We start from the raw sequence: 24,708 nt of genomic DNA, 5'->3' as shown, positions 1-24,708 counted from the left end.
GACTATGAATGAATTAATCATTATAATCCAAATTAATTATTGTGAGGGTTACATGGTTGAGTTATAACCACTGCATTGTGGTATCGCCTTCTTCATGCCTCTGGAAATGACTCCTACAATCTTTCCTGTGAATTAGAATGAAAACCTTTAATCTAGATTATTTTAAGTATTTTTTAAATAAAGTTGAAAAATGTATGTGTCAGCTTTTAGAAGAAACCCACGAGTAAACTTTAAAAGACTCCACTCTGAAAGCTAATCAAAGCATTGGTCTGTCCCAAAAATGCCTCTGTGTAACTTGATGTGTTCAAAGACAATGTGGGCAAATATGTCAGCAGCAGTAAAGCAGCAAAGGGAGAGGAAAGCAGAGCACATCAACAACATACTTGCCACATTTGTCATCTCTGTTCTGTTTCAAATGCGTTAGGGGAAAATGCATTATTAAAAGCAGCCAAATATGCCTTTGAAAACTTTCAGAAATTTGCTCTTTTCACAGCTCAGCTACAAACATAAGGAAGAATGTAGAGAAGCAGGTACCTGGTAAATATTCTTAGTTAAACAGATTTTGGGTTTTGTTTTGTTTGATTTTTTTAAATAATTTACTTCTTATTTGGTTTATCCTCGCATAAAAATATATCTTAGCTTTTCAATCATTTATTCATAGTCTGTAACCACTCAAGTTCAGAGTCGCGGTGGGTCCAGAGCCTACACAAGGCAGGAACACACCCTGGAGGGGGCGCCATACCGTTTAAGGGCAACACAGACTCACACATTCACTCACACCTATGGATATTATTGAGACTGTTAGTTATTTATTATACTACAATTTGACCAATTAAGCTAATTAGCCTAATCTAAGATGACATTAAAGGCTAAGCACCACTTAATGGACCTCCATGAATATTTTATTAAACTGACGGAAAAACCCGAGCTCGCTACGGAAATTCTTGAACGCGACCGTGACGTCACTGGTGGACAACAGCTGAACAACGCCGCGGTAAAACACCGTTATGACTGACTGTTATGACAGTATCTAGCTAAATAACCAACATTATTCATGACAATAGCCTAGCAATAAGCTAAACTCAAATGTAGAGGTACCGTTATTCTTGTAAATGTGATCGAAGTCGAACTCGAATTCATCCGACACTATAAACCTCCGTAATGCAGCTACGTAGCCGAGTATAATCTGAGACACCGAGTTTAGCGAGTCAAGCTAACGTTAACTAACACCAACTAAAACAGGCGAAGTGAGTGTCCTTACCCTGTTTACCTCCATGTTACAGAGGCTCTTGAACACCTTTCGTTGGTGTCCTTACATGCCCATATTGTTGGAAAAGCGCCAGTGAAATGAGCTACAGATAACGGAGTGAGCGGATGGTCCTTTCCAAAGTGTCCGTTTAAAGTGGACAAATTTAGTCCATTTTCTGGATATTTTGGGATCTTTGGGCCATTTGTTCACAGATGTCCCACTGTACATTGAATGATTGCAGCCAAAAACAACACACCTTTTCCTCATTTTGCATTAAATTAAGTGCAACTTCTAGAGTTGTTGTCCACCATCTACGTCACAGGCAAGACGCCTATTAGAGTTTCCCAACACCGTTTGGGGGGGGGGGGTTAGGGGGGGGGGACGACCAACGGTCTTTTAAACCTTATTCCTTCAATTAGTAAGAAATAACATGTTTTCTGACTCTCAATAAACACAAGTTAGGAACTCAAATTCCACTGTATTTATTTGTTTGACACTTTCATAGAGCTGCTGCTTAGCCTTTAAAGGTAAGCTAAATGCCAGCATTTGAAGCCTCATGCCTTAGATATTTTACAGAAAATGTAATCACTATACATAGCTCTTTTTCACCAAGTGAACTCTGGTTCTTGAACCAGATCCATTCAGAATTCTTAGAAAATTGCTGTAATCCAGTAAAACGGCCATGTTGGTTTAACCAGAGCCAAAGATATTTCATCAGTGGGGAGGTGTTGCAGCTGCACAGTTCCAGTGTTGCTGTGGCTTACTTCAGCCCCAGAGCCATAGATAAACAGATAAACAGAGTCAGGACAGAGTCATGGTTTATCCACTGTTTACAGTGGGTACAGATCAAAGTGATAGAATAAAGTTTTTAATCAGTGTGTTAAAGTATTTCAGAGTACTGTTCTAGAGCCAGTCTGCTGAGCTTGTGAAGAGTGAGAATAGCAGAGAAAATTAGCGAACATGCCTCGAGTTATGCTGACCACATGGGTTCGTAAACTGGAACCAAACCTGCTAACTGTAGCTGAACATGCTGCCTAAGGGATCTGACCTTCCTCCTTCAGTAGTAAAGTTCTGTTTCAGTAAATCGTTTTGTTCCTGTAGTTCATTTCCAAGCATATCGCTAACATATTTTCTTATTGGGATTACAGTTTTAAAAAGGGGAGCTGAGTCATTTTATATAAATCTGAGTCATGTCTGAAGTCTGTGATGTAAAAGTCTAAGTCAAGCTTTGAGTCACAAGTCTGAGTCTAGCCTTGTGTCTGAGCGAAGTGTTGTGTCTTTTCGAGAGTGCAAGGCAAGTCTTAAGTCTCTGACGTGTGATTTGGAGTCAGGTCTTGAGTCTCAGTTGTGTTGGGGTCAAGTATCAAGTCTGTGTGAGGTGTGATTCCAAGTGAAGTCTCATGTCTCTGTGGTGAAAGTGCAAGGCAAGTCCTGAGTGCTTGAGGTGTGAGTGTACAGCCTTGTGTCTCTGAAGTTCGGATTCAGAGGTGGGAGTCTAAGGCAGGTTCTGAGTTCCTGAGAGGTTTCTCTTCACTATGAAAGAATGGCATTGCAGTGAAGACTGCACAGAATTGATAGGGAAAAGTAGTAAGCTGTGTGCTTTCATGCATGGCTTGTCCTAATTCGTGTTTGTATCATTTTAAAGGAACAGAGACTATTCTGGAGAACTGCTGTTCTGACTGCAAAACAAACTCCTGCTCCAGTTTGTTTTCATTAAGAAGCTCCACGTCTTTTAAGGTGGAATGATATGTTTGAGTAAGAGGCTGACTCTACCTGGCTGTGTGGTTGATGTTTAACTCGTCTGTAAGTTTAAATTCACTTGAAATACCACAGAAACTCCTTTGTAAGTCGAGCTACTTTGTTGGCTATCACATACAGTATGCCTTTACCTTCATGGAAAGTTAGCTGTCTGAGTCAGTTCCACTGTATATAGCAAAAATAAGTCAGTATTACACACCTGAGGAGCAGCAATAGAGCAACATCCTCAACCTTGCTATGTTTTTAATATTCAGAGGTTCCTCCACAACCCAAACACCTAAAGATTTTGTTTCTCAGCCACGGCTCAGCCAGCAAGACACAGAGAGAATGCCTAAGCTGCAAACAAGCACTGGACCTTTTTCCAGCGCGGAAACTGACCAAACGCTAGCAAATGGTGAGGAATCACGAACATCACCTTACAAATGAATGGCTTTGATTGAGGGGAACTGTAGTTCTCGATGGTTTGTTTATGTTCAGAAGCTACACATGTTTTAAGGTGGAACGCTACTTTGGAGGAGAAAAATGACTGCTGTTTGTACAGAGCTGAAGTTTATCTTGTCTGTACGTTTTCATTGATTGTTTGAGTTACTAAAGAGGCTCATTTGTAAATAGAGTTGTTTACTTTTTGTAGCACTTTGGTCTGTGTTTGCTTTGATGCAGTTAGTGCTCTCCTGAATTTAGAGTGGGTTCCTACCAAAATAATCTGATACAGCAAAAATAAGTCGATATTATCCACCTGTGGAGTAGGAATAGATCACTTTCCTCATCTGTTTTTATGATTTTGAATGTATGAATGAAGCAAAGAGAGAAGCCTAGCGAGTCTGACCAAGCTATTTTGTTTTTTTTAAATTACTTACTGTCACCGCTTCGTTAACACATTAGACCGGTTTCCAGTGCACAAAAAAATTAGGGAGCTAGGAAAATGGGGATGAAACATCTTCTGAATTTTATAAAAAGTGGTTAAAAAAGTTGCAAGGCAGATCATAAATGACCCGAGTGTGACTTTAGTTCTAGTCACTGACCACAGTCCTCAGTCCTAAGTGTAAACCCTGAAACCTGGTCATTACTAATTTAATATTTTCAAAAATTGTAAAATTCAAGCTACATCACTTACTCATGCAATATTTTACTGGGATACTGATGCTTATATTTGGCTTGACATTCCTGTTACCAGACATTTTATTTCTCTGTGATATATTAACATACATTACTGTGTCATTTTTTCAAAACAAATGTGTCACAAACACTTTATATTGTTGATAATATTTGTCTCCTGTAATCCAGTTGTCACTATAGACATTTTCAGACCTGGATTTTTCAAGGTTAAAGGTGGACTCAGGCCTCTGAGTGCATGTGTAAACACATCAAATCCCAAAAAATGGACTGAACTCAGACCCTCTCTCCAGCTGATTTCATTATAGTTTGTTTCATGTTCACTTTGTGGTCCATTAGGTTCCTACATTGTGAAAAACAAAATGATCCCAGTCTGCCTTATCTTTTAGCTTATAGTTATCCATCCATTCATCCATTATCTGTAACCCTTATCCAGTTCAGGGTCGCGGTGGGTCCAGAGCCTACCTGGAATCATTGGGCGCAAGGCGGGAATACACCCTGGAGGGGGCGCCAGTCCTTCACAGACACACACACACTCACACCTACGGACACTTTTGAGTCACCAATCCACCTACCGTGTGTTTTTGGGCTGTGGAAGGAAACCGGAGCACCTGGAGGAAACCCACGCAGACACAGAGAGAACACACCACACTCCACACAGACAGTCACCCAGAGGAAACCCACGCAGACACAGGAAGAACACACCACACTCCACACAGACAGTCACCCGGAAAAAACCCACGCAGACACAGGGAGGACACACCACACTCTTCACAGACAGTCACCCGGAGTAAACCCACACAGACACAGGGAGAACACACCACACTCCTCACAGACAGTCACCCGGAAAAAACCCACGCAGACACAGGGAGGACACACCACACTCTTCACAGACAGTCACCCGGAGTAAACCCACACAGACACAGGGAGAACACACCACACTCCTCACAGACAGTCACCCGGAGGAAACCCACACAGACACAGGGAGAACACACCACACTTCTCACAGACAGTCACCCTGAGGAAACCCTCGCAGACACAGACAGAACACACCACACTTCTCACAGACAGTCACCCGGAGTGGGAATCGAACCCACAACCTCCACGTCCCTGGAGCTGTGTGACTGCGACACCTACCTGCTGCGTCACCGTGCTGCCCAGCTTATAGTTAAAGGACCTCAAAGTTTACAGACAGTAAAATTACCACCGAAATAACGAAAAGCATGAGATTTGCTGTTCCACAAAAACACAACAGCACAAGCACCAGGTGTTTTTACCATGAAGTTACACAGGACATGATGAGATGCAGATATTGTGTAGAAGTGCCTACACAAGGTGAAATGTCTAATGCCCTGCCGTGAGTGGCTTATTTCTGTTATGAAACACAGAAAAAATATATATACCGCCTAATAATATTTAATGTTCTATTGTAAATAAATTCTATCAAAGACATGTTTATGAAGACCCGTCACCGTTTAATGGCGTTATACTGTAACTGAAGTTTTGTGGGATAGCACCATGCCTCAAGCTCCTCCACCTTACACTCTAACATCCTATAAACTTACAACACTTATTTCTGTCTGCAGTGATATAAATCGTTCCACACTACTCCTGCCACAATAACTGGGATTTTGACTTTGGATGTGTTCGCTCTGAAGCTCTTCCAGTTTTACTACCGGTATATACCCATACTGAAGTAGAAAAGTGACTAAACTTAAGTGTGTCATTTGACACAAAAATGTTCATTTATGCATATTTTGTTTATCTTTGTGAAAAAAAAAATTAAAGTGTGCTGAAATAATTGTGTATTTTTTTGGAACCATTAATTTGTACTAAATCATTATGAATATGTAATATACTGAATATTACCAGACTGTTATTTTTACCACTCTTTTAATACAATTGAAATTGAGCTGATTATAAAATAAATGAAAGAATCACTAATTTAAACAAACAAACATCCAACGTCCACATGTCAGCTATAAAAATTAAAAAATATGTAAATTACAATTCATGAGTTATTTAGAAGGGTAGGTGTCGCAGTCACACAGCTCCAGGGACCTGGAGGTTGTGGGTTCGAGTCCCGCTCTGGGTGACTATCTGTGTGGAGTGTGGTGTGTTCTGTCTGTGTCTGCGAGGGTTTCCTCCGGGTGACTGTCTGTGAGGTGTGTGGTGTGTTCTCCCTGTGTCTGTGTGGGTTTCCTCCGGGTGACTGTCTGTGAGGTGTGTGGTGTGTTCTCCCTGTGTCTGTGTGGGTTTCCTCCGGGTGACTGTCTGTGAGGAGTGTGGTGTGTTCTCCCTGTGTCTGCGTGGGTTTCCTCCGGGTGCTCCGGTTTCCTCCCACAGTCCAAAAACACACGTTGGTAGGTGGATTGGTGACTCAGAAGTGTCCGTAGGTGTGAATGTGTGAGTGTGTGTGTTGCCCTGTGAAGGACTGGCGCCCCCTCAAGGGTGTATTCCCGCCTTGCGCCCAATGATTCCAGGTAGACTCTGGACCCACTGCGACCCTGAACTGGATAAGGGTTACAGACAATGAATGAATGGTTTGTTTGAGTAAGAAATCGACTGTAGCTTGTACAGTGAAGTTAATCTTCACTGTTTGGATTATAAAAGAACCTCCTGTAACTCTAGCTGTTTGGCTTTGTATCAGTTTCAGTCTGTGTTTACTTTCAGTCAGTTCCACGTTAAATAGTGCAACTGTAACAGAAAAGAAGTCAATATTACCGACCCATGGAGCAAAAATAGTGCCACGTCATCATCTCTTTTCATGCTTTACAGCATTCCGAAGTCTCGCCACCGTACAAATGCCTTCAGAATCCATTTCTTCTGGTGCAGCCAGTGAGCCTTAGTTTTTCCCCCTATTTACAGAGCTAGGGCTGTTTCCAAACACTGGATCTTTTTTTCCAGTGTGTAAACAATTCTAGTAAATAGTGAAATGATGAGGCAGACATTATACTTTAGGACAAAAAAGAAATATGCAAACAGCACACAACATGTCTATACTCCCTGCTCCCTGCTGAAAGTCAGTGTTGGTCTACACTGGTTTTAAGCCACTTTAGGCTGGAATGTCCCTATTCTGATCCAGGGTGATCCAGGATCATCACACCAGAGCCCAAATCACAAAGCATGCACATCAACTTGTTTCTCTGGCGCCCAGCACGCCAACATCCATAGCACAACACATGCTGTAGAGTGTCTACAATGTATACCTTTTCTGTGCTGTCTGTCTGTGGCCTTAGCAAATCTGAACCGGAGGGACAGTGTCTTCTGCAGAGCTCATAAACATGCACTGACATTTACTAGCAAAAACAAACACAGCCGAAGACTGTGATCTCATCCCCAAGACGTGAAAAACACACCAACAAACACCGCTACAGAAACACATCTGAGCATCGCTTCCCAAGTGAGAAATGGCCAGGACGTACTGCAGCCATTTAGCAGCGAGAGAAAACAGACAGCAGTCCATCATCGGGCTTATCAAAAGAGAGGAGAGAGAGAGAGAGAGATTGTTTCGTTTGTGCTTGTGACTGTCACACCTCCTACATTCCCTCTCCATCATACTGATGAGCCGACAGAAGGAGAAAGAGCAGGAAGAGAAAGGATTAAGAGGAAAAGAGACAAAGAAGAAAAGAGTGGTTTAAATACGCAAAACTTTTACAAATTTTAGTGTTTAAAAGCGTATTTTTGTGTAAAATAAAATCGTAATTCAAAATTCAAACATTCTCCAGGTATTTTATCTTTTGTGGTCACTGTTGTGTAGCATTTGAGTTGACAACTTTAATTCATTAGGAGTTAAGTATTAATACTGTATTTACGATCATTAACATCACCATCTTTAAACCATTTAAATCAAAACACATCCTTTAGGATTCAATATTATTCCCAAGAACAGAACAAATCAATACCACGTGCTTTTGATGAATCTCATAAGGAATGCAGTGAAGATATACTTAATATTTAGGAGGGGTTTTGTTGAATAAAATGACAGATGTCACGTTTAAAATCATGCAACGATTACCATAAAATGACAAAAGAGTTAAGAATGTCTGAATTTTAAATTACAACTATACGGTGGATAATTACATGCACCTAATACATGTAACGCCTGTCACGCCCTCTTCCTGTCAGGTCTGTTGTCCCCGCCATGTGCTTTATCCGCACATGGCTTTGTTTGTTATTGTCCTTGTCTCCACCCTAGTCCCGCCTTCGTTCCGCCTCCTCGTCTGTGTCATGTGTTAACCCGTCCTCCTCGTTATCTGTCCAGGTGCGTCTTGTCAGTGTCTAGTATTTAAGCCCTCTTGTCTCACGTCCTGTTTGTTGAACATTTCTCCTTTGTCTAGTTGGTCGTGTTATATAGTCTGTCCATCCATAATATTCTAATGTGTAATTTCATTCATTCATTGTCTGTAACCCTTTTCCAGTTCAGGGTCGCGGTGGGTCCGGAGCCTACCTGGAATCATTGGGCAGGAATACACCCTGAAGGGGGCGCCAGTCCTTCACAGGGCTCAAACAAACCATTCCACATTAAAAGAGAAGGACAGTTTGTTTGCTGTGAGAACAGTAGTCCTCCTGGATGGTCGACATTGCCTTTTAAGGATTTATTTCTGGATTTCTTCCTAGTTTTTTATCTTTGCCAATTCTGCTCACTAGCTACAGCTCCCTCAATCACACCCTGCTACCAGGAGGGTGAGGGCTAGCACGTATTTTTCAGTCTGATGACAAAACACTGTCAACTGATAGCTTAGCATGATTGGACGTGAATGCTACTTAGCTCTGTTATGTTATCTAACTGTTGGCTAGCATCACGCTAAATTTTGAAAAGAAAGACGGCCATCCAGCTCACCCAGGGTGCTTGGCAAAGGTGTCTCGGACGTCACCACGAATTGAACTTGTGGAGCTAACAGTCAGACTGATGAAACACTCTGGAGTAGTTTTGAATGAATCCTGTTGATGGCTCTCTCTCTCTCTCTCTCTCTCTCTCTCTCTGTCTCTGTTTAGCTTTCTTTCATTCATTTGTTCATTTCAGGTTTGGAGACGGACAGGATGGTAACAGTATGTGATCTCTGACAGTACAGGTGTTTTTTTTACCTGTGCACAGGTGACCGTTCATGTACTGTGAAGTTCACATTCCTAGGTTTGACAGACTACAGAAACAAAAGCAAAGCTAAGGGCAGTTTCCTGACACGTGAGACTCAGACTTTGACTTTAAACTTTGAAGAGGACTTAAGGCCGTGACTGCAAGATCAAACCTGGCTTTTGTGCGTGTGTGCGTGTGTGCGTGTGTGCGTGTGTGCGTGTGTGCGTGCGTGTGTGCGTGTGTGCGTGTGTGTGTGTGTGTGTGTGTGTGTGTGTGTGTGTGTGTGTGTGTGTGTGTGTGTGTGTGTGTGTGTGTGTGTGTGTGTGTGTGTGTGTGTGTGTGTGTGTGTGTGTGTGTGTGTGTGTGTGTGTGTGTGTGTGTGTGTGTGTGTGTGTGTGTGTGTGTGTGTGTGTGTGTGTGTGTGTGTGTGTGTGTGTGTGTGTGTGTGTGTGTGTGTGTGTGTGTGTGTGTGTGTGTGTGTGTGTGACTTTGAGGACGTCTTTGCGGTGTGTAGTGTCAGTGGAAAACTCTGTCACTGTGCATTAATGTAACAGCGCAGAGCGTGAAGGCTACTGCAAACTGAGCATACTACACCAGCTCATACGTGTGTGTGTGTGTGTGTGTGTGTGAGAGAGAGAGAGAGCAAGCATGTGATGTCACTGTGTATAATAGATATTTTTAGAATGGCTGGAAATTGATTTCTTTTAATTAAGAATTCTGTGATGGAGAGAGAGAAAGAGAGATGAGGCAAGGAGTGAGGGGAGGGGCACTAGTGGGACAGAGAGAGAGGGAGAGAGAGAGAGAGAAAGGAGGGGCACAGGAGAGAGAGAGAGATGGATGAGGCAGAGAGAGATGGGAGGGGTATGAGGGGGAGAGAGAGAGAGAGAAAGAGAGGAGATAGAGAAACAGAGCAGAGATCAAAGGCAGAAAGGGGAGCACAGGAGAGAAAGTGTGGAAAGAGAGAGAGAAAATGGAGAGGTTAATAACGTTAACACCTCTTTATCAGAGTGCTACAGTGTGAAGGTCATATTGTCCAGCTTCAATATGGGTATATTAGAGAGTGTGTGTGTGTGCTGCAGTGAAACAGTGGTACCTGCATTTTTTTGCCAAAGAAGCCCTACTAAACCTGAATATAAAATTCTTCTCAGTGACTGTGTGTGTGTGTGTGTTTGTAACACAGATGAACAGAGATGCCAGAAGCTAGTTGGACTAGCACAGCTGGTGTGTCAATGTGTTGCCACAGTGTGAGAACGGAAGTGCTGTGAGTGTGTGTGTGTGTGTTAGTGTTCTGCTCTGATGCCTTAACTCCTCTATTAAAAGAGAGGCTCGTAGTTTATTGATAACCAATACCAAATATCAGACTAATTATGATTATGGCTGCAGCAGTTAGCCCACAGCGTAGATAATGGAGAATACGTAGATGCATTATTTACTTAAAAATGAAAGTGCTCCATAAGCATGTCCCAGTTATTTAATTACGGCATTGATGCGATTATTTGAGCTGATTGCTATTATTTTCCAGTGATTAAATTTCTCAATAAAATTGTCACAGCTATCAAAATACGAACTGAGTGGGTTTTCACCCATTGGATTTTAAATAAATTAAAGTAGAAAACTCACTTAGAAACCTCTTGCTGATGTGATAGTGTGTTTTTATAGTTTGTTTATCTGAGCGTTATACCTGCTTTTATAGTAGAAGCCTATGATCTAAATCTAGAGTGTGCTGCACTGTAGATGTGTGTTTAACTGAAGTGCAGAATGATGTTGAGCGTTTTGAGCTGGCGTGAATGCTGTGTGCTCATATGTTCAAAATGATAAGGGTTCATGGGACAGGTTCAATGCTCATGCCTCAATATTTTAAAACTTCCTTCTGCTACATAAAAGGTGGGGCTGCACTTAGTCATGCCATGACAGTTACATTCTGGCACCTACAGGACTTTTCTCTCCACCTTAAATGATGCTACAGTTAAATTCTGGCACCTACAGAACTTTTCTCTCCACCTTAAATTGTGCTACAGTTACATTCTGGCACCTACAGAACTTTTCTCTCCACCTTAAATGGTGCTACAGTTACATTCTGGCACCTACAGAACTTTTCTCTCCACCTTAAATGATGCTACAGTTACATTCTGGCACATACAGAACTTTTCTCTCCACCTTAAATGATGCTACAGTTACATTCTGGCACCTACAGAACTTTTCTCTCCACCTTAAATGGTGCTACAGTTACATTCTGGCACCTACAGAACTTTTCTCTCCACCTTAAATGATGCTACAGTTACATTCTGGCAACTACAGGACATTTCTCTCCACCTTAAATGGTGCTACAGTTACATTTTGGCACACACAGAACTTTTCTCTCCACCTTAAATGGTGCTACAGTTACATTCTGGCACCTACAGAACTTTTCACTCCACCTTAAATGGTGCTACAGTTACATTCTGGCACCTACAGAACTTCTCACTCCACCTTAAATGATGCTACAGGTACATTCTGGCACATACAGAACGTTTCACTCCACATTAAATGATGCTACAGTTACATTCTGGCACATACAGAACTTTTCTCTCCACCTTAAATGGTGCTACAGTTACATTCTGGCACATACAGAAATGTTCTCTCCACCTTAAATGGTGCTACATTTACATTCTGGCACATACAGAACTTCTCTCTCCACCTTAAATGGTGCTACAGTTACATTCTGGCACATACAGAACTTTTCTCTCCACCTTAAATGGTGCTACAGTTACATTCTGGCACCTACAGAACTTTTCTCTCCACCTTAAATGGTGCTACAGTTACATTCTGGCACCTACAGAACTTTTCACTCCACCTTAAATGGTGCTACAGTTACATTCTGGCACCTACAGAACTTCTCACTCCACCTTAAATGATGCTACAGGTACATTCTGGCACATACAGAACTTTTCACTTCACCTTAAATGATACTACAGTTACATTCTGGCACATACAGAACGTTTCACTCCACCTTAAATGATGCTACAGATACATTCTGGCACATACAGAACTTTTCTCTCCACCTTAAATGGTGCTACATTTACATTCTGGCACATACAGAACTTCTCTCTCCACCTTAAATGATGCTACAGTTACATTCTGGCACCTACAGACTGTCTGTGAGGAGTGTGGTGTGTTCTCTGTGTCTGCGTGGGTTTCCTCCGGGTGACTGTCTGTGAGGAGTGTGGTGTGTTCTCCCTGTGTCTGCGTGGGTTTCCTCCGGGTGACTGTCTGTGAGGAGTGTGGTGTGTTCTCCCTGTGTCTGCGTGGGTTTCCTCCGGGTGACTGTCTGTGAGGAGTGTGGTGTGTTCTCTCTGTGTCTGCGTGGGTTTCCTCCGGGTGACTGTCTGTGAGGAGTGTGGTGTGTTCTCCCTGTGTCTGCGTGGGTTTCCTCCGGGTGACTGTCTGTGAGGAGTGTGGTGTGTTCTCCCTGTGTCTGCGTGGGTTTCCTCCGGGTGACTGTCTGTGAGGAGTGTGGTGTGTTCTCTCTGTGTCTGCGTGGGTTTCCTCCGGGTGCTCCAGTTTCCACCCGCAGTTGAAAAACACACGTTGGTAGGTGGATTGGCGACTCAAAATGTGTCCATAGGTGTGAGTGTGTGTCATCCTGTGAAGTAGTGGCGCCCCCTCCTGGGTGTGTTCCCGCCTTGCACCCAGTGATTCTGGGTAGGCTCCAGACCCACCGCGACCCTGAATTGAATAAGGGTTACAGACAATGAATGAATAAACATTTATAAGTGTAGTCTTAGTTTAAAGTGGTACCTCATTTTCTCCAGAGCTGTGTAAAAAGAAATATTCTAGAATCTGGCAGCTTGCTGCACTGTGCAAGAATGGTCAAAAACGGACAGTTATTTTCCTTCTTCGTTGGTCAGCGTGAAAAACCCAGACACAGAACTGTGCTAACAGTGCCATGAGCTAGAATTTAATCTTTGGAATTGCATGAACGACTCTGGAACTGCTGTCAATGTGTCTCAATCGATTATAACAGTGTTTAGGGATTGCAGAGATGAAATGATACACTCGTAAGGCTCCTTCCACACACTTGATGTCTCTCCTAGAGCAATGAGAGTGTTGAGAGTGAATAAAACAAATCATATTAGACAATTAGAGAGAGAGAGAGTAAGGTGTACTGTAAGAATTATAAGAAATGTAATAGAAGAAATAAAAAAAGAGACTTCTGAAAATGTTGTTTCCGGGAGAAATACAAAGAGTTCTACTCAGAGAGTGATAGCAGGAGTGTGCCTTAGTATATAGTGATGGCTGTGTTGTAATGCAGCACACATTTTCATTGTTCCTGTGGTGTGTTTGACTGCAGATACTTGACTGTGTCCATCCTGCACTGAGAGCAGCTCTGGCAGCTTTACTGTCCGATCAGAGTTAGTGTTAATGGTCATCGCAGGCTAGACATATGCTTGCCAATAGACTTCTGGTGTAAAGAAGTGTCCACTTTGACAGGAAACGGTGCTTTGAGTGACATGTTGAATAGCCAACCACAGACCACTGTTTTTATGCATTGTGAAGAGGCAAGCAACTTTAAGATAAAAATACACCCATCTGTGCTTCTGTCTGTGCTTCGGATATATCATGGTCACGCTGGTCCACAAGCCTGGTCTTTTTGGTCATGCTGGTCCACAAGCCTGGTCTTTTTGGTCATGCTGGTCCACAAGCCTGGTCTTTTTGGTCGTGCTGGTCCACAAGCCTGGTCTTTTTGGTCGTGCTGGTCCACAAGCCTGGTCTTACAAGCCTGGTCTTTTTGGTCATGCTGGTCCACAAGCCTGGTCTTTTTGGTCATGCTGGTCCACAAGCCTGGTTTTTTGGTCATGCTGGTGTTACAAGTCTGGTCTTTTTGGTCATGCTGGTGTTACAAGTCTGGTCTTTTTGGTCATGCTGGTGTTACAAATCTGGTCTTTTTGGTCATGCTGGTCCACAATCCTGGTCTTGCTGGTCATACTGGTGTTACAAGTCTGGTCTTTTTGGTCATGCTGGTCCACAATCCTGGTCTTGCTGGTCATACTGGTTATCTAGCTTGGTCAGGTTGATCATGTCCGGCTACACCATCAAATTTAAATTGAAACATAGCCTAAGCTGGTAAATATTTAAGCTGGTCAACCAGCACGCCTAGCTGGAGCAGGTCATGGTGTTTTTTTCAGCAGGGTGGAGCCATATCAGTTTACACATGTGATACCTTGAAATACACATAGCTTCTACTCTTCTAGGAATGCTTTACAATAGAATCTGGAATACTGCGTTGAGGACCTGATGGAATGAAATGATAATTAAACCCACTCTAAGATACACACCCAAATACGTTGGATGCAGCCCCCTCCAGGCTTTGTCTTGCGCCCAGTGATTCCGGGTAGGCTCCGTACCCACCGCGCCCCTGAAATGAAAATGAATATCAGATGCAGCTCACTCTATAGAACAGTTTCATAGCCCAATGGCTTTTAACCCCTCTAGCCAAAGCAGCTGCTCCACAACACACCATTTTATTTCCTGGACTTCTATAAAGACTATCCCCAACACTTTTCATCTCACAACCACCTGGAAATAAAGGACTACAGGAAGGATTTCTGATGGAGAGAAAACTGATAACAGACCTGACGACACCAAATTTAATCAGTGCTGTACTTGGCATTTCTCCGCTTAATTAGTGTTTAGTCGTTTAGCTTTATGTTATGCAGTGCTGTTAACAAAGTTGAACATGAGGGTATTAGATAACCGAGATGGGTTTATGGACAGTATGCAAGCCAATTAGTTACATATTACAGCTAAGTGATGATGCTGCTGTGATAAGGACATACAAAGGGTAATGTCAATAAGGAAGGTGCTGTAAGGAAAAGTGCTTATGTAGATTCTCTCTCTCTCTATCTATCTATCTCTCTCTCTCTCTATCTCTCTCTCTCTCTGGTGTCTGAGTCTGAATGAGAGGCAGATATGTAAATGTACCTCATTTGGTTTAATTAAGGTTAAATAAAGCTAGAGAACAAGGCCAGACCTAATTAAGAGCCATCTGACTAATCATGTATGCGTGTGTTTGATTAAAGGTAAGATTCTATCAGAAGAAATATGATGATGTAGCAGAGAGAGGAAATTTCAGAAACAGGAAAACGAAAGGGAAGTGTGTGTGTATAACTGTACCTGTGTGTGTGTGTGTGTGTGTGCCTGCCTCATGGAGCTGGGCTGTGTGTGCAAGAATTTAATTAAGTTTAAATCAGGCTTTCATGCCAGGTATAAGCAATAGTAACCTCTCTCTATACTTTTATGGAAGCTGCCTCTGGGGGCCAGCCCTCTCTTATAGCTGGTTTAAATGCTAAAGGATGCTGGTCTCTTTTGTAGCTGCATCATATATGAAAGTTATGTATGGTAAATGAACCTAATCTATCATACTGCTGGTCTGAAATTAAGCTGGTCTGTACCTGGTATAAATAGTGTATAACAGGGGTATTTAATTAAAATGAATTAAGGTCCAGTTAAGGGGTGGCATGGTGGCGCAGCAGTTAGTGTCGCAGTCACACAGCTCCAGGGGCCTGGAGGTTGTGGGTTCGATTCCCGCTCCGGGTGACTGTCTGTGAGGAGTGTGGTGTGTTCTCCCTGTGTCTGCGTGGGTTTCCTCCGGGTGACTGTGAGGAGTGTGGTGTGTTCTCTCCGTGTCTGCGTGGGTTTCCTCCGGGTGCTCTGGTTTCCTCCCACAGTCCAAAAACACATGTTGGTAGGTGGATTGGCGACTCAAAAGTGTCCGTGAGTGTGTGAGTGAATGTGTGGGTGTGTGTGTTGCCCTGTGAAGGACTGGCGCCCCCTCCAGGGTGTATTTCCTGCCTTGCGCCCAATGATTCCAAGTAGACTCTGGACCCACCGCGACCCTGAACTGGATAAGGGTTACAGGCAATGAATGAAGGTCCAGTTAAGGTCCGGAACTTGCGATAGATTCAGTGCTGTATCCTCTATATTGACTTAGCATAGTAGTTATATCAACTAATCATTTTATGTTGTTAACTCAATATCAAATCACTTATAATTACAGTTACAGTTCAGTTTATTTCAAAAATACTTGTCAGTTTTCATACAAAATAGGACAAAAAAAGTAAATAAACAATAACTCTAAATAAATAATATTTTCAAATTTCACGTAAAAATTCTAAACAAAAAACTAAATTTATTTATTTATTTAAACAATTGTGAGGCTCACGGAGGCGGACGCACACCCTAAAACACAAAGACTTATTTACCAAATATAACAAAACTAAGACTATGATTACCAAACAAAAGTGGACTAAATGAAGAACAGCAGAGATGGACTGGAAACGAACAGAGGAAATACAACAATTACAAAGGAAACAAACAGAAGGAAACAAATGACCAACAACCAGGAAGTGACACATGAGGACTTAAATACCTAACACAGACAAGGGACACCTGGAACAGATAAGGAGGGGGACGGATTACAAACATGACTGACGGGGACAAGGGCGGAGACACGAACAATAGCAAACAGAGCCATGTGCTACGTGAGCGCATGGCTGGGAAAACAGGACAAGGGCGTGACACTAATGACTTGTAGTTGCAGTTGACTTACCTGCTTTTCCCCATTGCACAACCTTGTTCGCTGAAGGGCGGGACAGAAACAGCCTCCATGTTGAGTGTTATGAGCACTCCAATTTATATTTCAGCCAGTCGAGCTCCTTATTTGTAACATCTCTCGTTTTACTACATACAACACTGTGTTCCCGAAGCTTGTTCCATGGGTTATTTTTATTGGCCCCTGGACAGCAGTGTCTGGAGCCCTGCCCTTGTCGTCTCATACATCTGGGTCTGTGAGTTTCCCGGACTGTATCGTAATGACTAGAAACAGTTACAACATTTAAAGTAAACTCTCTGTCCAAAATGAAATAGTTCTCAGTAGTTTATCAGTGTCTGGGTCCAGACCCAGACAGCGGGAACATATTAGTGACCCATGGTCTATAAAAACGGTCCCTGTCACACCCTGCACAAATAGCTGCTGTGAATGATTACTGAATCAAACTAGTCTGTATGCTGAAGTAGAGCTGGTCTTTACTGTAGACTGTTTAAGTTCTAAATGAAGCTAGTCTCTATTATAACTGGTATGAATATTAAATGTAGTTAGTTTTGCTAATAAATGAATGAAATATGAAAATGAATATGAAATATGCCTCTTGTACAGGTGGTATAAATTAGGGACGTGGCGATCCGATATTCAGTATCGGTATCAGTCCGATTCTGGCCTAAATTGCTGAATCGGATATCGGAAAGGAACAAAACATGCATCCGATCCATTAAATATAAAAATTAAAAAAATTTGGGGTGAAATTTGCAGCATGCCGTAAGCCAATGCAGCACTTTCGCATTAGGACCGGCACGCATCACGTGATAGAGGGACTGTTGTGAGAGGCCTGTAAACACGTCAGCAGTGTGGAGTTACACAGTCAATGAAGAAAACAGCAAGACGGCCGGGTGTAATTCGTGTAGTGCTACTGTCTCACGAGGTGGTAGCAGTGTTGGGAACTTTAACACCACGAACATGATTAAACACTTACAGAAACACCACGGAAAGGAGTACACGGAATTTATCAAGGCCTCGTATGCTAAGAAGAAAACAGTTTCGCATCAACAAACGCTGCTGGAAAACATTTTTTTCAAAGCAATTATTTTAAAAAAACGGATTAGTATCGGTATCGGCAGATACCCAAATGTAAGGTATCGGTATCGGACCTAAAAAAGTGGTATCATGCCATCCCTAGTATAAATCAGTGAAGCTAGGTGTGAATGGTAAATTAAGCTATTTAGATTAATGGTAAATACCAGCGGCATTACTAGAGCCAGTTTACTGGAGGATGTGCCCCAGTAAAATGTTTCTGTGCCCCACTAAAATCACAGTGGTAAAAAGTCAGTTTTATAATGGATTGCTGAGCCGTGTGTACAAACATGCCACACAAATTTACTACAGGCATTACACTTCCTATAAAGACACCCCATATTTTCCAAAGCTAGAGTAGTTAACGCTTTCAGTCGGGACCAATTTATTTAGTTGGTTTTGCACAGAGCAATGGACATTCATGAATATTTAAAAGAAAGTCAACTTCTTATGATAAAAACATAGCGATATGTTTTGGTTATAGCCCACTTATGGCCGTATAACCTACTAAAATTACATAATACACCACTAAAACAAACATTCAGATATCCCCTGCCCACAAAAAAATGTAACACCTCCAACATAACTACGTTTGAACATGTTCATTTTAAAAATTATACAACTCTAAATAAAGTCATATTAAATTTGGAGCTGCAGAGGGTAAATAGCACAATTCTCTCACATTTTTTTAGTGTAATCCATGTGTATGTCAGAAGACACATTGGCAAATGGTACAAAACTAAGAGGATTTATACAGCTTCAGTTTTTAATTGTTAAAGAAAATGCACATAATTAATAGTACTTGTGTTCGGTCTTCTTCATTCTCAACCTTGGCAGAGTAACGCCTTGGATTTAAATCCCTTACACTAGCTAGTGTTTAACAGGATTTTAATTAGAGGTACATTTGTGCCCCTACTGCCCTTATGACTGATTGACAAGCGGAGGAGTGCAGCAGTGTCCCTCTGAATTCTGCATGTAGTCCCTGGCAAATGCAATGGTAAATAGTCTCTGGCATGAATGCTGAATAAGGCTTGTCTGTTTTGGAGCTGGTATGGGTGGCTAGATGCAGCTGGTCTGTATAATAGACACTATGAATGATGAAGGTGCTCTCTCAAAGGACATTTGGTCTGTGTTATTGGTGGAAATAGTGCTGAATATAGATAGTATCCTGTTGACAATATTGATGTGAAGTGTATATTGTCTTATAGAAGGTATGCTATGCCCGTGATGTCACAGCTGGCTGGAGTCACTGCAGTTACACCCACAAAAGGGCGGCGTCTGAGTAAAAACACAAAAGTCGAAAATGGAGAAGAGCTGTTTGCGATGGACTTTACAAATAGATTCAGCGAGAATTCAGAACTGTTTCCAGACACAACTGCATACATTAGAGTTGCTACATGCGAACGCATGCAGTGGGCTGTCCATGCTTCTCTGCAGCTCTGCAAGTTTTCAATGCTTTCTGTTTAGCTGCACAGATAGTTACCCTTACTGAGCAACACTGTAGTGGATTGGTGAGAAGTCTAACAGACTTTAATTTAATCAAGGCATCACATGTTTCACCTATGGCTTCACTGTTTCTTTTAAAATGGTTCTTCATAGGACTTTAAGTAGTGGTCGTGGTTCTATATAGAATCACAAAGACTCAGAGAACCAGACTGTCAGCACCGTGAACAGATTTTTCAGATTTGACTGTAAATGGCCATATGTCGATTTAAAAAAAATAAGATCTTAATGGCGTCTAAAGGCTTCCTCGCTATTACAGTCTGATTACGCAACAATAGCAGAACCCTTTCAACATTTTCAATGAACTTCTACGTGGAAGCGTGTACACGTATATTTTACATTGATCTGTGGCATCTTTTCACAATGAAGACAATCTTTTAAACACGATGATTTAATGTTGTTTGGGGGGGTTTGAGTGTTCGTCGTTATATAAAGAAGCTTTAGTCTTGACTAAAGAACTATTTTTGTAAAGAGTTTAATAAACACAGCTGTATATTTTACCACTCACTCTGACGTCTCAGTCTGAGAGGGCGTGCTCCGTCAGGAAAGTGATGTCAGTGCATATCATTAATATACAGTATGCTAAATAAAGCTAGTTGACCTACTGATTATTAAATTATTCATTCATTCATTCATTGTCTGTAACCGCTTGTCTAGATTAAGGTCGCGGTGGGTCCAGAGCCTACCTGGAATCATTGGGCGCAAGGTGGGAATACACCCTGGAGGGGGCGCCAGTCCTTCACAGGACAATATACACACTCACACATTCACTCCGGGTGACTGTCTGTGAGGAGTGTGGTGTGTTCTCTCTGTGTCTGCGTGGGTTTCCTCCGGGTGACTGTCTGTGAGGAGTGTGGTGTGTTCTCCCTGTGTTTGCGTGGGTTTCCTCCGGGTGACTGTCTGTGAGGAGTGTGGTGTGTTCTCCCTGTGTCTGCATGGGTTTCCTCCGGGTGACTGTCTGTGAGGAGTGTGGTGTGTTCTCCCTGTGTCTGCGTGGGAGTCTCAGAGAGTCTCGTCTCTGTTATAGGAGGGGATTTGCTGGAACATAGACTTGTTATGAATACTGAATGCATGTAAGTGCTTGTTTTAAATGCGGAGCCGGTGTAAAGGCTGTGTATGTGAGCGGCGAATGAATGTGGACCTCTCTTAAAAATTATAAAAGCAAAAAGGTTTGAATAGTGAATGAGTGTGGCCTCTCTTCTAACTGTAACGCCGTGAATGCTGAACGAAGCTGGCTCTCTGCAGCTGCTCTATGTCTCCTCCCTCTTCCACTCTTTTAAAGTAATGAGAGCTGTGTGGAGCTGCGCTCAGGCAGTGCATTAACACTGCTCTTACAGGGACAGCCAGAGCAGGATTCAATTAGATCTGCGTCCTGGCACCCATTCTACTGGAATAAATGGGACGTAGAGAGATAGAGGGAGCGGGAAATATGGAGGGAGGGAGGGAGGGAGGTTGTAAGAAGAAAAGCGAGATGGTGAAGAAGATGGAGTGGGAGAGGGAGGGATGCAATGCTGGAGGATGAATTGTAATACCCTCGAGCGTAGGACTGCAGTTTCAGAATGGCTGGGTGACTGTATACACGCTCAATCACAGTGGCCCGGTGTCACACCACAAACACACACACGCACAGAAAACTACGGCACTGTCATGCTGCAGGTGAGAATGTGTTCTCAGGGATGCTGGCCATGAATTGCTCAGCTGACATAGCGCCAACTACCACCTCCTTTATGGTGCTACGCTTTGCTAGCATGTGTGTATCTGCTGGATCAGGTGACAGTCTTTTTTTTTCAGGCTGCCAGGCTGCCTCAGCTTTCACCCTTCAACTATTTCTTTCTCTCTTTTCTATCTCTCTCTCTCACACACACACACACACACAGAGTTTAGTTTTCTCCTAAACTGGGTTATGTGGATATATTCACCTGTGTGTTGGGCCTTGTAAAGATGCCAGTGTTGCTCTACAGCACCAATGAATATAGCCCCTCCATTAACTAGGGCAATCTAAGCTGGTGCTTTAGTCCAGATCCAGCACTGACCTGTATCTAAAGGTTAACGCTTCAAAGTTGGTATTTAATTCTTTAATTGTAAGGAAAAGAAATCTGAAACACTATTGTATGATCAACGGCACGGTGGTGCAGCAGGTAGGTGTCGCAGTCACACAGCTCCAGGGGCCTGGAGGTTGTGGGTTCGATTCCCGCTCCGGGTGACTGTCTGTGTGAGGAGTGTGGTGTATTCTCCCTGTGTCCGCGTGGGTTTCCTCCGGGTGACTGTCTGTGAGGAGTGTGGTGTGTTCTCCCTGTGTCTGCGTGGGTTTCCTCCGGGTGACTGTCTGTGAGGAGTGTGGTGTGTTCTCTCTGTGTCTGTGTGGGTTTCCTCCGGGTGACTGTCTGTGAGGAGTGTGGTGTGTTCTCCCTGTGTCCGCGTGGGTTTCCTCCGGGTGACTGTCTGTGAGGAGTGTGGTGTATTCTCCCTGTGTCCGCGTGGGTTTCCTCCGGGTGACTGTCTGTGAGGAGTGTGGTGTATTCTCCCTGTGTCCGCGTGGGTTTCCTCCGGGTGCTCCGGTTTCTTCCCACAGTCCAAAAACACACGTTGGTAGGTGGATTGGTGACTCAAAATGTCCGTAGGTGTGAGTGTGTGTGTGTGTTGCCCTGTGAAGGACTGGCGCCCCCACCAGGGTGTATTCCCGCCTTGCGCCCAATGATTCCAGGTAGGCTCTGGATCCACCGCGACCCTGAACTGGGATTTAAGTTTGACACGCCCATGGACTTCATTGTGGCTCACGCTGAAGAACGAACTCTTCTTTGGTTCGTTTACCCACAGTGTGCTGAGACGTGTTCAGAGATCTTGTGATAGGACTAGTTTGAAAAAGAATGCTGGTGGTAGCAGGTATATGTGCTCTACACTTTCAGATTGGTAGCATCAGGTGATAGGGGTGGGGGGCCTAGCTTGTGGGTGGAATTGGCTGAGATGAAATTGAGGGCATGCTTGAGAGTGGATTGAATAAAAAAACGATCAGATCTATCCACATGAAGCACTGAACCCAGCGCGTACGTCTTTTATATGCAGATGCTGATTACTACTGTTCTGTGACCTGTACTTCAGTCACTGCCTTGATTAAATCCTGAATGACCATTAGTCTCTGACCTGTCCATTTGTGGCAGGAAGAGAAACTTACATGAAAGGAGCTCACGGAACATAGCGTTAGCCTTTCAGTAACATGCACCCACACACACTGGGATGAAGTTTAGTGAAATATGTAGGGTGCAATGGAGTAGTATAGTGGCATCCAGGAGCCACCAGCAGGGCAATCACACACCATAAATCAGTTCAGAGAGAGTGGGAGAGGAAGAGAGAGAGAGAGAGAGAGAGAGAGAGAGATCCCTGTAGCATGCCACTGTACTATATTAGTTTCTCAAGAATGCAGAACTGTGTTCGTCCCATGTCTGCTAGCTCTTTTCCACCAGATGAACTCTGTTTCTTTAAGTGGTTCTGTTCACAATTCTTAAAACCTTGGTGCTGTTCAGCTAACTGGTCCACATGCGCAACATTTTTTATATCATCTGCATGGGGTACAGGATATTGCAGGTTTACTTGTTTCCCGCTTTGCTGTGGCTGAATTCAGTCAGAAGAGAGTCATGGTTAATCCACTGTTTACAGCAGGTTCAGATCATGGTGATATATGATACACTTGTGTAAATGATGGTGAGTTCTGTCTGTGAATGTATTAAAGTTTGAGTATTTTGGAGTATGGCTTCAGAGCAGTCCTGCTGAGCAAAAATTGGATAACAGGTCATTTTCCATTTTCACATTCAAAACAATGCACACACACCCATCTGGCTCTGTGTTCTTTTACCCAGAACACCAGCGAGAACAATATAACACCCTGCCAATGACCCTCTGCAGCAGAGACTTGGGACAACATCACAGTTCACGCTAATGAACCTGTGAATGTTGAATGAATGTTTCTGGTTCTGGAACCGGTTTCTTATTGGTGGAAATGCACCAAACAGTTCTAAATTAGGTTCGCGAATGGGAACAGATGGTTTCCTCTGTGTGGTTTCTTCCTACAATTCAAAAGCTTATGTTGGTGGGGGCGGCACGGTGGCGCAGCAGGTAGTGTCACACAGCTCCAGAGACCTGGAGGTTGTGGGTTCGATTGTCTGTGAGGAGTGTGGTGTGTTCTCCCTGTGTCTGCGTGGGTTTCCTCCGGGTGACTGTCTGTGAGGAGTGTGGTGTGTTCTCCCTGTGTCTGCGTGGGTTTCCTCCGGGTGCTCCAGTTTCCTCCCACAGTTCAAAAACACACGTTGGTAGGTGGATTGGCGACTCAAAAGTGTCCGTAGGTGTGAGTGTGTGAGTGAATGTGTGTGTGTGTGTGTTGCTCTGTGAAGGACTGGCGCCCCCTCCAGGGTGTATTCCCGCCTTGTGCCCAATGATTCCAGGTAGGCTCTGGACCCACCGCGACCCTGAACTGGATAAGGGTTACAGACAATGAATGAATGAATGAATGTTGGTGGGTAGATTGTTCATTCGAGTGTGTCCACAGATGTGAGTGATGGACTGGCGCCCTGTCTGGGGTGTCTTCCTGCCCTGCACCCAGTGGTTCTGGGTGGGCTCCGGGCCCACTGCAACCCTAAATAGGATGAAGAGGTTACGGTAAATGAATGAATGAATACAAATAATTAAATGAAGAAATGAATTGGCCCATAGGAGTCCAAAGGGGTCATAGGCTGTGATGTGGAGAAGGACCAGTGATTACCATTTTAATGTCAGTGGTCATTACCATCACTAACTCTGAAATTACACTGAGTGGTCATTACCATCACTGACTCTAAATCTATACTCTCATTAGTCATTGACTGAAACTGTATTCTCAGTGGTCATTACCATCATTGAGTCTGAAATTACAGTCTTGGTTGTCATTATCTAAACAACTCATGAGTCTAAAACTGTGCTGTCAGTGGTCATTACCATTATTCAGCCTGCAATTATACTCTCAAATGTTAATTGCCATACACACATTAGTCATTATCCTCCATTTATTCATTATCTGTAACCCTTATTCAGTTCAGGGTCGCGGTGGTTCCGGAGCCTACCTGGAATCACTAGGCGCAAGGTGGGAATACACCCTGGAAGGGCTCCCAATCCTTCACAGGGCAACAAACACTCACACCCATGGACTCTTTTGAGTCACCAATCCACCTGCTGTGTGTTTTCTGACTTCCATACGGACACAAGGAGAACACACCAAACTCCTCACAGTCGCTCGGAGCGTGGCTCAAACCCACAACCCCAGGACCCTGGAGCTGCTTGACAGTTGTTCCACGGTGCTGCCCATATTTGTCATTA

At 43.3% G+C, this 24,708-nt stretch overlaps 1 protein-coding gene across 3 annotated transcripts in view; it reads left to right on the top strand.

Annotated features, from left to right (window-relative positions):
* The window catches only part of LOC136699301 (glutamate receptor ionotropic, NMDA 2B-like), a 210,393-nt gene that overhangs the window by 127,765 nt on the left and 57,920 nt on the right, over nucleotides 1–24,708 (top strand). The window lies entirely within an intron of this gene.

Source organism: Hoplias malabaricus, chromosome 6, assembly GCF_029633855.1.
Source record: "Hoplias malabaricus isolate fHopMal1 chromosome 6, fHopMal1.hap1, whole genome shotgun sequence".
Taxonomy (NCBI): Eukaryota; Metazoa; Chordata; class Actinopteri; order Characiformes; family Erythrinidae; genus Hoplias; species Hoplias malabaricus.
The sequence above is the reverse complement of the archived record's forward strand: the minus strand, read 5'-3'. Positions and strand labels throughout refer to the sequence as shown.